Below are 13,108 nucleotides of genomic sequence, written 5' to 3' on the forward strand. Positions count from 1 at the left end.
GTATTTTTAAATAACACTGGAAAATACCTTTTATAAAAATTGTACAAAAAATATCGAGAGCTCAAGTCATGTGAGCAAACATCAGATGCCAAAACTACTCTTGTCTAAAAGACAATCCAGTCTTTGACTTTGGCACAGAGCAGAAAAACTTGACAGGAAGAGGACAGGAGAAAATTTGCTGGTTTAACTTTTATTGAATCTCAAACTGTAATGTCCATAGAAACTCAGCAAAGTGACATTTTAAATGTAAGTTGATACTACAGTACCAAAAAAGACTGGTAAAAAAGGAACCCAAAGCTCAGAACAATTCATGTTGTTAAATAACACCATTCCAGGCATCTTTCATTAACTTCAAATGCTGTCTTACATGACAAAATTAGGTACAAAACACCATTCAGGTGTAATTGTTTGAAGCCTGTTCCTTTTACAGGAGTGGCCCCAAAAGAAAGACACACAAAAGAAAGTGAGTCACACTTAGAGCAAGGAACAGCAATTAAGCTTCAAACTTCATCTAAGATTATGATTGCTGGATCTTACAGCCAGCTAATGTCTCATTCAGAACATGAGAGTAAAAAAATCTCATTTAAATATATACAGTAAAACCCCAACAAGTTATTTTGATGTGGTGAAGATGTTTGAAAAGTGAGATTCAGTACTTGAGCACTCCTTGTTCACACATGAGAACAGGAGTGCTTGAGGTGTTCTGGTCTTTATTTGTCTCAACTAAAGAGGTCCACAGCAAGAAGACTATTTGACTTGCTGTCAAGTATTTCAATTATGTCAAGAAGCAGATTTTGAAACAACTAAACATCTCTGCATTTTTCTACTTCCAAGTAATTCAGCTCAAAACCTTTTGTCTTCAATTATTCTTTCTTGAAAGTACTGAGTCAGAGTGTTTTTTGGAAATACTCATCTTCTCATACCCTTTAACCTTGATGTTCCACACAGATTTTGTAATATTGCTATCATAATTCTGCTGGTCAGGTTTTAGAACTTGTGTAGGGAACAAGCTAAAGAAAAGCTAAACCCAGGTTTTTACAAGCTTCTACATTTTTACATGTTTTGTAGACACAACAATATTTTTACACAACAGATAAATGTTTCTGGCTGAATTAGAAAGGCCAGGATTTCTTATGAGCAAACTCAGGCATTCATTTGGATATTGGATAAGGACCTGAATAACTAAGCAGGTTTTGCAAGCTGCTGCTCCCTTTCAAAGAAAAGTTCCAACATCAAGAACTGGTCCTATTTATCACTAATAAAGGTTACTGAATTCTTGCCCAATACATAGAATGAATAAAGAGCTATTCTGTATCCTTTGGTAAGAGCAACTTGATCTCACAGTGCAGCTGAGGCAGTTTGGATGTACTTTCCTTTAACTCAGGAAGAAAAAAAAAAAAAAAAGCAACTTTTAGGACCAAGACAATTTGTTAGCATTCTAGAACCCTGTGAGGGGAGAGAGCAAAAAAAATCACTAAAATTAAAAAAATACTCATCCATTAACCCCTACGAATTCAGAACTCTGCTGTACTAAAAAAAAAAAAAAAAACAAAACAAAACACACAAAACCCCAACAACAAAACAACAACAACAACCACCAAAAAAAACCCCACAAAATTCCCTAAACCAATAATATATCATTGAAAATACTTGCCCTTGCCTTTATCCTTCCCAAATGCCAGTTATATGATTTGCAAACATTTACCTGGTAGGTATGACAGAAGAAAACCCCAGCTTTTAAACAGAATGGAGTTGCTGGTAAGAAAAATGATAAAGAATTCTGAAAAAAAAAAAAAAAAAAAAAAAAAAAGGCAGCAACATGAGAAAACAATGGATTTTCCATAATGAGAGTACAGTGCTGTGGAGCACATTATGTAACCCAGGCTGTGCTCACAGAGTGGGCTGGAACAGGGGCACTGCCTCGTCTTCCAGTGTCATCATCTGTAATGTTTGAGGACACAAATAAGAAAATATGCCAAGAGTGAAATCAGTACAATCCAGGCTCTGTTTATGCTCCAGTGAAAGATCACACACCACACTAGGTAAGGTATGCACATCTCCAGCACAGTTTAAATCCAGCACATTACGTTCGGGCCACTGCCACTTTTGTTCAGAAAAGCTGGGGTTTCTGCCCTTTTCACTGCAAAGGCAAGTGCTCCAATGACAAGCACCGATGGAAAACAGATATTTGTCCCACTAACTGCATTGTCTTGCTGACAGGAAAGATGTGCTTCTCAGGTTGTATGTTTAATGTTAGCACCTCTTCTTGCAGCAAGCCAAAACATTTTCCTGCTGTGTGTTAAGCTTCATGAAGTAAGGTCATCTAGTTGGAATATGCAAAGCCCTCCTTTTAAGAGACCTTTGCACCATTCTGAACTCCAAACAGCATACAACACAATCTATGCTAATCCAAAGGCTAATTGTTAGGCAAGAAAAATCTATTCTGAAAAACACAAGTAAAATGAGAGCAAAAAAACTTCCACCCAACAATGGAAAATGAGAAGTCCCTACAGTGATCACAAAATAAACCCAACACAAAGCCTCTGACAGTGAGGATAAGAACTCCTCTAAACCTGCTGGTTATCTTAGGATCAAAGTATCTTCTGTGCACTATTTCTTAGGCTAAGTGGACACTGGAAAAGCTTAGAAGATAACTGTCATTATAGGAAAAACTTGCAACAACTAAGGCAAGATATGAGCACTCCTTTGAGGCATCAAGTCAGCATCATGTAATTTATTTATAAGTTACCATAATTACACATATACATATGTATATAACTAGTACTTAACACAAATTCAAACAGAAATTACATTAATGATCAGGAAGGATGATAATAATAATGTAGGACTTCAAAAGATTGGAAAGAGAACAGAATTCCACTGGTTTTGGAAACAGAGGGGTACAGGCTGATATCATAGGCCTGAGAAAATACCCCCTCAAACTTCACAATCAAGACATTGTATCTGAAATTTTGGAGCATGCTCTTCAGCAAGAACTCATTGGAAAAGATCTTCAGTTTCTTTATCCTGATACCTGACACCAGTATCCTACTGACAATAGACAAGAGTTCTCCTCCTTGGGTATTTATGGGACAGCTCTCCCTACATCATGTAGCAAACAAATGAGAAACACTTTGTTTTCACTGTTTTTCATGTATATCCATCGTTTATTAAAGAAAATTTAAGGACTTTAAAAGATGCATCTACCTCATGCAGAGCTTGTGTACAAGGGCCAAACTGGACAAAGGAAATTATGTTTGCTGATTGGATATTCCACAGTAAGATACCTTCAACAACTTGCATAGTGGAGAAAATTCTTGTTCAAAGGGATGATACATATGCATAAAGGGCTTTCATCCAGAAAATGGCTACAAATAATCAGTAAATTCAAATCCTATCTTGCTTTTCCCAGTAATGCCCTCTTTGAGGGCTGTGTCTATGTTGGAAGCTAATGCACATTAAGACTTTTGGACTTTTTTTCCCCTCTCTGCTCTTTCAATGGGGATGTTCTGTTCTAAAATACCAATTCTTTGCATGTCAGGCACAGCAACTGCCAGGAATAACTCCAGTAAGCTCCAACTATTCAAGACCTTGCCTCTAGCTTGTTTTGTAAAAGCAGCAAGAAATGCATAACTTCAACTCTGCTTTGAAGGTTACAAACTTAAGGAATAATCACTAAAAGTAAAAAGGCAAATTAGACATGATCTACCAAATCATTATCACTAAGAATCATACAGGAGACTCAAACACAAAACCCTTGAAACTTTAAAAACTCTTCAAACTTTTAAATTTGAAGTAGTTATTCAAGGCTCTCTACACCAATGAGAATTTTTCAATGTTAAAGAAATCACAGGGACTGAAACAAAAGCTGTCTATCAAATTACCAATTACTGCAGAAGAAATTCAGTGTTTGGCCAATACTGTAAAGCACTGCCATGCAGACATCCAGGCTTGTTTGCCCAGTTTAGCAAGCAGTAAATCCACATTAGCATAGTACTGGGCAAGCTTACCAGGCCTGATGAGAAGGAGATGTTTTCCTGAGTAGCACACTAATATTAACTCATACTCCAGTCTCTAAAGAATCATTCTCATTTCCTGTTCAAGGCAGCAGCATGCCATGTAAACACAGTGTTCTTCTCAGTTCTACCCTTTGCAATGGTAACTCTTCAAGAGCCACTGCCCATAAGACAGTATGGGCACAGTACCAGCTCTACTGAGTACCAGTTTGCTGATGTGGGTCAGATTATTCTGTAACTCTGCTCAAGGTTTGTTTGTAGCACTCTAATATGAGTAATAACTTGATCCAGCTGAAAATCTCATTTGCAGAGGCTAAAGACAGTGCTATTGACACAAAGGATAAAACTTATTCCTCTCTGGACTAGCAAATTTCTCCCATTAAACTTTTCAATTCTGAAGGAAAATGCCTAATTATACAGATTTGTATTTAAAACATCTTGAATCTATTTCTAAGCCAGAAGAGGAACTCAACACCATTTGGACAGACTTTATATTGAGGCTGAAAAACATGATTCACTCTAAAACACTACAGAGGAACTAAGATATCTGATTAATCATTACAGATGACATGCTTGAGAAACATCCTACACTAATGAACAGGAAATGCTCAACTTTAAAGCTAAGTTACAGTAAATAGCTTCTGTGTGAAGATTTTAAATAATTTTTGAGTAGCTGATGGATACTGTTTACAATATACAACTGGCAGCAAGTTTCCACTACACCTGGAAGAATTACTCTCCAAAGTTCTCTATTTCTGGACTCAGTCAGGCTCAGATCAATGGATCAAACAATCTATTGCCCAATCCTTTAGAAGTACAATCAGCTTTTGTACAGAAAGAGCTTCCCTACATTTCCTGCAGTGAAGTTTCTTCTTATCTCTTCAGACATAAAACATGAATATTCATGTATTTAACAAGGTACTTAATTCTTTACCAAAAACCTCCTGGACATTCCCACATGGTAGTGCAGCACTCCATTTCCTCCTTTACAAACATCTCACTAAAAATTGATCAGGCTTAGTGACAAGGTGTTTCACAAGCTATGTCTCTTGTTAATACAACACCACACACTTTGGCCTGTGCTATTCACAAAATGTCCTTCCAAAAACAAATTCCTGGACTTTCTTACATGCAAGATACTTCAGCTCCACATCAAAAGCTGATGTATATATGCAAGTTCTGAGCAGGCTGCTCCTGTTTGTTCAAGATCACAAATGCTCCCCTCAAAACCAGAATTCTTCACAGAATCTTCATTCAGATGTGAAGAAATTACAATTTACTGAACATTTTATAAAGCAAGAGTCTCACATGACTCATCATTTCATCAGGCTGAATGAAGATTAGTACAGAGAATATTTAGAAGCAGAAAGCAATACAGTACTCTGAGATGAACATAGGACAAAAATCCAAACACAGGTTTAAGGAGAAATAAACACCTTGCTCCTATCAGGAAGCTGTATTTTGTTAGAAGCATGTGGGCAAACGAATAGAGAAGATAAGACTCAGCATCAGTCTCTGGGGTTATACACTACAGTTTTCTCACCCATACATTCAAAAAATATATTTACATATATTTTGCCCAAAATGAAAACGTACCAAATTAAAGCCATTAACCATTATAATGTCTCTATCTAATTACAAAAGCTCTCAGTTCTTACTAGAGATCAGTTCTTAGTAAGAGATAGGTATAATTATTGTTATTTAAATGGGTAATAAATATTCTTCTATTAGAAGTTACAGTAGAAGGGTCTGAAGGCACACACAGCTTGTTTTGTGTTTTATGTGCACCCTGAGTTCACCTGGGCTCTGTGAAGCCTCACAGCTCCTCACTTGGCCAATATGAGATTTCTTGGCCCCTGCTGCAGCACCTGAAGCTGGGTTCCAGGCAGAGGCTGCCAGGCAGCAGCTGCTGCCTTGAGTTTCTCAGCAGTGCATTTTACTGCAGGAATTCTCTTTATTAGTGTTTGTTTGTACAGGAATGTTTTATTTCCTCTCCAACCTCCTGCAGCTATTTCAGAGGCCTGTTCTCACTGTCATTTCATTATATGCCTTCTGTTGTTAACATTAGGCAAGTGACCATTTAAAAAAAATAAGCTCACATTTTATCTATAACTTGAATGCATTCACATACAGGCATACACATGTGTGTGTTCTTTCAATATACAGTTCTTATTTGCAGGAAACTGAGGGGGAATTACTGCTGCTCTAAGTTACAATATATCCTATCTTCTCATCATATTAAGAAGTCTTTCAAACTCACAAATACCTTTAATTTTATCCCCTAAATCTGCTACACTCTAAATTGAAGATAAAAACATATTACAAAGAATGTTCAACCAAGCAGAAACCTTTCTAGTGGAGAAAGAAAGGGCTTCAAGGTTGAACAGATTTCTAAATAGATAAATGATATGGGAAATTAGCAAGCAATTTTAAAACAAGTTTTCCTCTAGATTTGATCACTATAATGTGATATAAATATTAAAGATATAAATATATAAAGATATAAATATTAAGACACACCACAGCTATAAAAAAATCATAAAAATAGGAAACTATATCTGTCCTTATTCTAACAATCTCTGAGGAGAAAAAAGTGTTCTCAATAAAGCAGAAAGCATGCAAATATTTTTATGCACTTTATGAATCTCCCAAAAGTTACTATTTTCACAGAATACTTCTTTGCTATGATTAGAGACTCAAGATATTACATTTTTGGAGAGAAGGCCTTAAATTCAAGTTTTATTTTAATAGGTCTAAACTGTGCACTCCTCCAAAATACTACAGCAGCTACACTTTCACAAAGTCAGTCTAGATGGTTCAAGTTACAATAACTACAGTGTCCAAGTTACAATAACTACAGTGTCTCTTTATTAAAAGCTTGCCTGCCTTTAGAAATTAGCAAAAGATCCAGTAAAAAAACAGTGACGAACACTTTTAGAGAAGAAAAATGCATAACTGATTGGAACTCTTAAGCAATGACCACAACTAAGAAACCAAAAGTGTAAAAACTGACCTATTAAAATAGGAACTAAAAGTAAATAAATTGTGCTCTTCAGAATATTTTACAATTTTCTGGGCATCTTTTTAATTCCTCCCTAGCACTCAAATGAGCAAAGCAGACATTATGTCTGTCCTGCCAAGGAATACAGTAAGATGCTGCTCCACAGTAACAAATACTTTAGTGCAAGTTTTTGTTGCCAACTCCAGCTGCCAGTGAAAAAGTCCTTCCTGTAAATCATCTGATTTGCCTGCAGGAGCCTGACAAAATAGTTACCAACACTGGGTGTGAGCCATGTCTGGGACAAACAGACTGGTTAGCAAGCCCATCATCTCACCTCTTCAGAAACACAACTTGAAGAGTTAAAAACTCCTCACAACTCCTGCTTAGCTGTTGTTACGTTACATTCATTTTTAACCACTATTTACTCTCACCAGTTTAGGTACAAAAACCAGAGGGTAGCTTTGCTGTGACTGCCAGAAGCTTTCTCTGGAACCAAGAGGTGCTGCAGCTGAACTGGTCTGGAAAATTATTTCCCTGCAAACATACTCGTGAGCGCACCAAATCACAAACCACTGTGAACTCCTTTTCCTGATCAATAGTGTCAGCATTCCTGAAGTGGAATGGAGGACTGCTAGGACATGCCTCTCTTCCCATTGCTTTTATCTGGCCCATACAAATCTCTGCAAAACTGTCAAGGTCTTCCCCCCTGTTCTCAAAACAATTTCCACTCCCTGTTAAAAATAGCATCTCTGAGTCTTGCTCTCACCAAAAGCACAGAAACATGGTGCTGTACATCAACCACCACTGTTTAAAGAGCATCACATATTTGAGAACTTTTTCCAGTTGTCCCAACCAGCAAATTCTTATACTAAGTTACTTAAAGTTACAAAGGCACTGATAACAAAAGGCATAGCTCAAACACTTTATGCATATCAATTAATGCAGAAAAGTTTGTAGAAGCACAGATAAGTCAAACTAAAGTGAAATTACATTTGTAGTCTGCATATATACTTTTTATAAAAAACAGACAAATGAGAAAATCCCTGTTAATAATCAGTAAAATGATTGGCTACAGTAACATCATGAACACAAAGGTAAGAAAATACCTAATGATTATTTTTACCTCATTAAAAATTACGGCTTCTCATTCATTTGTTTTCAAACATGTCCATGATATTTACTCATGTAAGGTTCTTTACACTGAGAAATATTTCAATATAATTGCTGAATTAGAGAACAATTACAATTTCTTGCAGAACAACATATATAAAAATTCTTTTAATGTATGAAATAGGCACAGGATTCATTTGCATGATCAGAACATCAAACTTTATTAGATCTTGCAGAATGTTCCATACTGCAGCCAAGTAATTCAGGCTTTCCTGTTCTACACTGCACTCTCAAGTGTACAGAAAAACACCTGTTACTCCAGTAGTCCAAACAACAAGTATAAAGATGAAAGCCAAGTGACCATATATCCATTACCTATTTTTTTCTATTTAACCTCTTTCTTTTAGGCCTTTGCCGACCATAACCATCATCTCAAAGAATCTTTCTTGCTATTTAAAGTGTACTGAAATTTTCATTATTCATTCCTAAATTACTGATATATTTGAGACCCCCAATAATCTAATTCCCCCGGAACCCAGACCTGATGCTGTATAATCAGTCCTAGAGTTGTCACTAGACTGAAAAGCCAACTTTCTTCTTCTTTCAGTATATCCAGTGACCTGCAGAGTAGGATAACCTAATGCTGTGTCTTATCCTAGAACAACATCCAGCAGCATTCTCCTACTATGCAAAAAACACAAAGAAGTAGTTATGCAAACCCACATTTGGCAGGACTGGGAATGAAACCCACATCTCTACTGGAACAGCTATCCATGGAGGCACCCCACCACCAGTCAGAGAGAATTTTAGCCATCCTGTTTGTACCCAGAACTTTGGTGCTACAGGATCACAGCCTTTGTGAGTCCCACCAACAAAACTTGGGATTTATGGGCAACCTTTCATTGCAACCTTTCATTGCTATAGGTGTGGGTTAGGGAGCGCAGACAAAAGATCATTTGGTTCCATGGTTTTGTTTTGTTTTTCTCATCTTCCCCAAATAGCAGCACAGGTGAATTTTTACTTTGTGGTTATTTATTATACAAAAAAGACATTAAATTAGGAGTCATGCTGGATCAATAATTCAGAATAGAAACTATACAGAGAACCCTGATTGCTACAGGGTAACAACGGCTGTAATGGTACAGTATGAGGAATTTCACTTCCCATTATTTCATTTTATGTAGGGAAAAAACCACCAATTCACACATAAAGCAGCTTTAGAACATTCATAGTTTAAAATCTATTTTAATCTCACAAAGCACAATACAAAGTAAGATCCAGGTACTTAATTATTAAGTAACTTATCACATATGTCAACATTACTATGAGCACTTTTGAGCTCATTGTGAGAGATCTGTGTGATTTTGGGAATCTTCCAAAAAAAAAAAAAAAAAGCTTGTTTGCCTTTAGTATGAGAAGAGCAAGGGGCACACTGACACCAGTTCCAGAGAGGATCAGATGTTTGTCCCCTCGGCTAAGATCAAGTGCAATGGGGTTATAAAAAATGCATATTGGGTTACCTGAAGTATCAATTTTCATGGCAAGAAATACTACCCTAATAGGTCTAGGAGGAGGAAAAATTGTTCTGATTTTGAACAATCGCTTCAGTAGTCAGATTTGCAACCTCTAAATCATTTTTGACACTGAGCTGGTATTTCCTTGAGAGAATTACATTCTTAACTAATAGCTGACAAGAAATATTCAATTTTCATGATCTTTTAAACTAAATGTGCATCATATGAGTTTTGATGACAAACAGAAATGGCCGAGTTTACAACAGTAAGAGATCTCCAAATCTTAAAAAAAAGTTCCAAACCAATACTAATTTATAAATGCAATGCTGGAATCATTCAGTTAGCTAAAACAAATTGCTGAAAAGAAGAATTCAAACCAGCCACACTAATCTAATCAGCAAGGGCAGGAAACGTTGAGGATCTCCATTAACTAATAGATATTAAATGTGTCCATTGACATGCAAGATTTTCCTTTCTGTCAAGTCTCAAAAGCTCAAGATGGTACCAATAAATAATTTTTAAAGCAAACACACACAGCATAGCAGAAGCAATGCTTGTAACAGAATCTCTATGCTGTTTGACATATGTGATGCATGCGATTTAAGCCTGATTTATGAATCAAGCAGCTACAGTTACTCAAGCTTTCTTGGGGAAAAATGAGTGAGAAGCAACCCCATCTCCTCTGGTTTGTTTTTTTTTTTTCCATTAACTGGAGCCTCAGGAAAGTACACCTTCCAAACAATTTATTTGAACAAAGTTCCTATAAATCAGTTTTGTCTATAAAGAGCTGCACATTTCCAGCTTGCAGGGAGGGTAAGCCTTTTTGAACCCCAGTTTAAGCAGCTAGGGATATACTCAATTTGTCCTTTCTTCACAAAAGATTACAAGAGCAGATGGAATACAATACATACTTTCTAAATCTAAACTGAGCCTGTGACTCAAGAGGCTGGTGTGGCATGAACAGAAAACAATCCTCTTCCTGAAAAAAGCCCATTTGCTACTTGTACATCATCTTACAGTCACAGCAGCAACTCACAATCTGTAAGACTTCATAAGAAGGTAAATGAAGCTGGATGAAACAGAAGGAAAAAATACCCACACTTCATCATAAAAAACCTTCCTAGATGAATGTCACTGTCACAACAAAGATGTACAACAGCCCTATCTTCAGTTCACTTTTGGGCAAAATTAACTCATAGAACGCTGCTGGGTCTCCAGTTACAGAGTCAGGCCCATGCACAGGGGAAGGGAGGATGGAAGGAATCTCAACTATTAGAATACAAACTGCAAAATAATTAGTTACTCTTGAGAGGGGGAAATGACTGCAGAGACATTGAAGGGAGTGACTCTGGAATTCAAATAACTGTACTGAAATATTTGGATAGCAAAGTGGAAAAAAATCCAGTATATACACTGGTCTAATACAACCCACAGTGGTCAAAACAGTCTATCCCGATCCTTCTCTTTTTTAGGAATATAAGTAACTACCACATTTTCTTCACTTTTTCCCTCCTTCTGTCCACACCAATTTGTAACACATAACTCAGGGAGCAACTCTGGATCTAGACTTATGTAGAGATATATTACCTCCAGCTAAGGACGTTTTCAACAAAAAATCCAAGGAAAGGAACAAAATGCACAGACACACAGAAAAAATGTATTAAGCAGTCTTTGTACTTCATTGTCTACCAGACAATGGGAGAATTTACATGCTCAATTAGTCCCAACAAACAGCATTTAAGGGATAAATGTAAATTTAATATTAAATACTGTAGCAGGACTAGGAGTGCCATGATAATAAACAGTGGTCATGTGTGATAAGCATCTCCCTGTGCTGAAGAAGGTGGTTCTGAAAAAATGGCATATTTGTCCTGCAAACACTCTAACCACACCTTGGGTGTTACTAGGATAACACCTAGTGCACACATGTTCTATTAAAGGCAGATACATCCACAGAAAGGAATTAAAATAAAAAAAATTAAGACATAAAATATAGGAACCTCCAGATTTTGACTATTTCTCCTACAATAGAAGTACCTTGCAATCTGAAGTAATTCTCTTCAGCAAAAGACAGCAAAACATATGAGCTTTCCTATTTATCAGTTGGCTTCCTATCTTCCAATTTATTTGCAAGTGTTTGATAGAACTTGAGAAAGAACAAAATCCAATACCAAACCACTCCCACATGCATACTGAAATACAGCAGAGGCTTTGGTAATATATTGTTTAAAAAAGCAGAAAGACAGTAAACCTAACTTTGTTTACAAGCTCTAGAGCTATGAATGCTAAACCTGACTTTAACACATTAATGAATACAAAGTAACACCACTAATTATCTTCCAGAAATAAAAATGGCAATGGTACCAGAGCATATAGATGCAGACACGGGAAGGATACAAAAGTAGTGCTCTCATAACTAAAAAGAATATTAAGTCTTTAGGTATAATTCATCATACAATCTTGCTTAAGGACATACAAAACTCCTGAAAGAGGATAAAAAGTCCAACCTTATCAAACAAAATTTCAGATTTGACAAAAATTTCTTTATATAGGGTCCTACACAAGCTCTTCAAGACAACAGGAGGGCTCCCTTACACTGGGACTTTTCACACAGCATTTCTCAGCTGTAAATTCTGCAGAATGCTTTTAAATGTCAAAAGAGACATACCAAACTAAATATTTGCTTTTGGTTTACATCTCCCTCGAAGAAAGTGTAAACAATCATTATGGTCTTAAATGGGCCCCTAGGAAGCAACTACATCTTAGCCTTTGCCCTTTATCATCACTCTTGCTCTGAGGCATTTGGAGGAGAAACAGCTGTATACATTCCTGTAGCATAAGCTCTAAATGGTTTTTGTCAGTTTGCTGTAATAATCAAAGCAATTTCTAATCCATGTAAAGAGTTTATGCTATATTATCTTTCACAGTGTCAAACACACATATTAGAATTTTAATAGAAATACAGTAACTGCATGCTGTTCAAATCTTGAATATCACCCAGTGGAACAAACTTAGTTCCATTTCAGTAGAATTTTTATGTCTGCAGTGCCTGAGTCTGCAGCACTGCAAAAATAAAAATCCTGTTTCTCATTCCTACTAATACAATCATTAGGCTTCCCTTTTTAAAATCCACTATTAAATGTACCTACTGAAACCCCAGACTATGTTCTTATAATTGTCTCATGTATACTATATGCTATATTCAATTTCAAACCAATTCAAGTCTACATAGCATCACACTCAACCAGTCTAGCTTTCTGTAAATTAGTCTGATGCAACTGTATAAACAAACTTTGCAGTTACCCAAGCACTGCAGAGCTAACATTTACAAGGAATATAAAATTAGGTCTTTACTATTCACACAAATCTGCAAAGCTATACATCTGATTCCCAGTATTAAGTGTATGTATAGGCATTACTTAGCCTGGGATATAAAATGTACAGCTCAAGAATTAGCAAAGTTTTCA

General features: G+C 36.4%; 1 protein-coding gene across 5 annotated transcripts in view; it reads right to left on the reverse strand.

The window, feature by feature from the left end:
- ANKRD28 (ankyrin repeat domain 28) overlaps window positions 1-13,108 on the reverse strand; it is a 119,698-nt gene that overhangs the window by 59,922 nt on the left and 46,668 nt on the right. The gene's annotated exons all lie outside the window — the stretch shown is intronic.

Source organism: Melospiza georgiana, chromosome 1 (genome assembly GCF_028018845.1).
Source record: "Melospiza georgiana isolate bMelGeo1 chromosome 1, bMelGeo1.pri, whole genome shotgun sequence".
Taxonomy (NCBI): domain Eukaryota; kingdom Metazoa; phylum Chordata; class Aves; order Passeriformes; family Passerellidae; genus Melospiza; species Melospiza georgiana.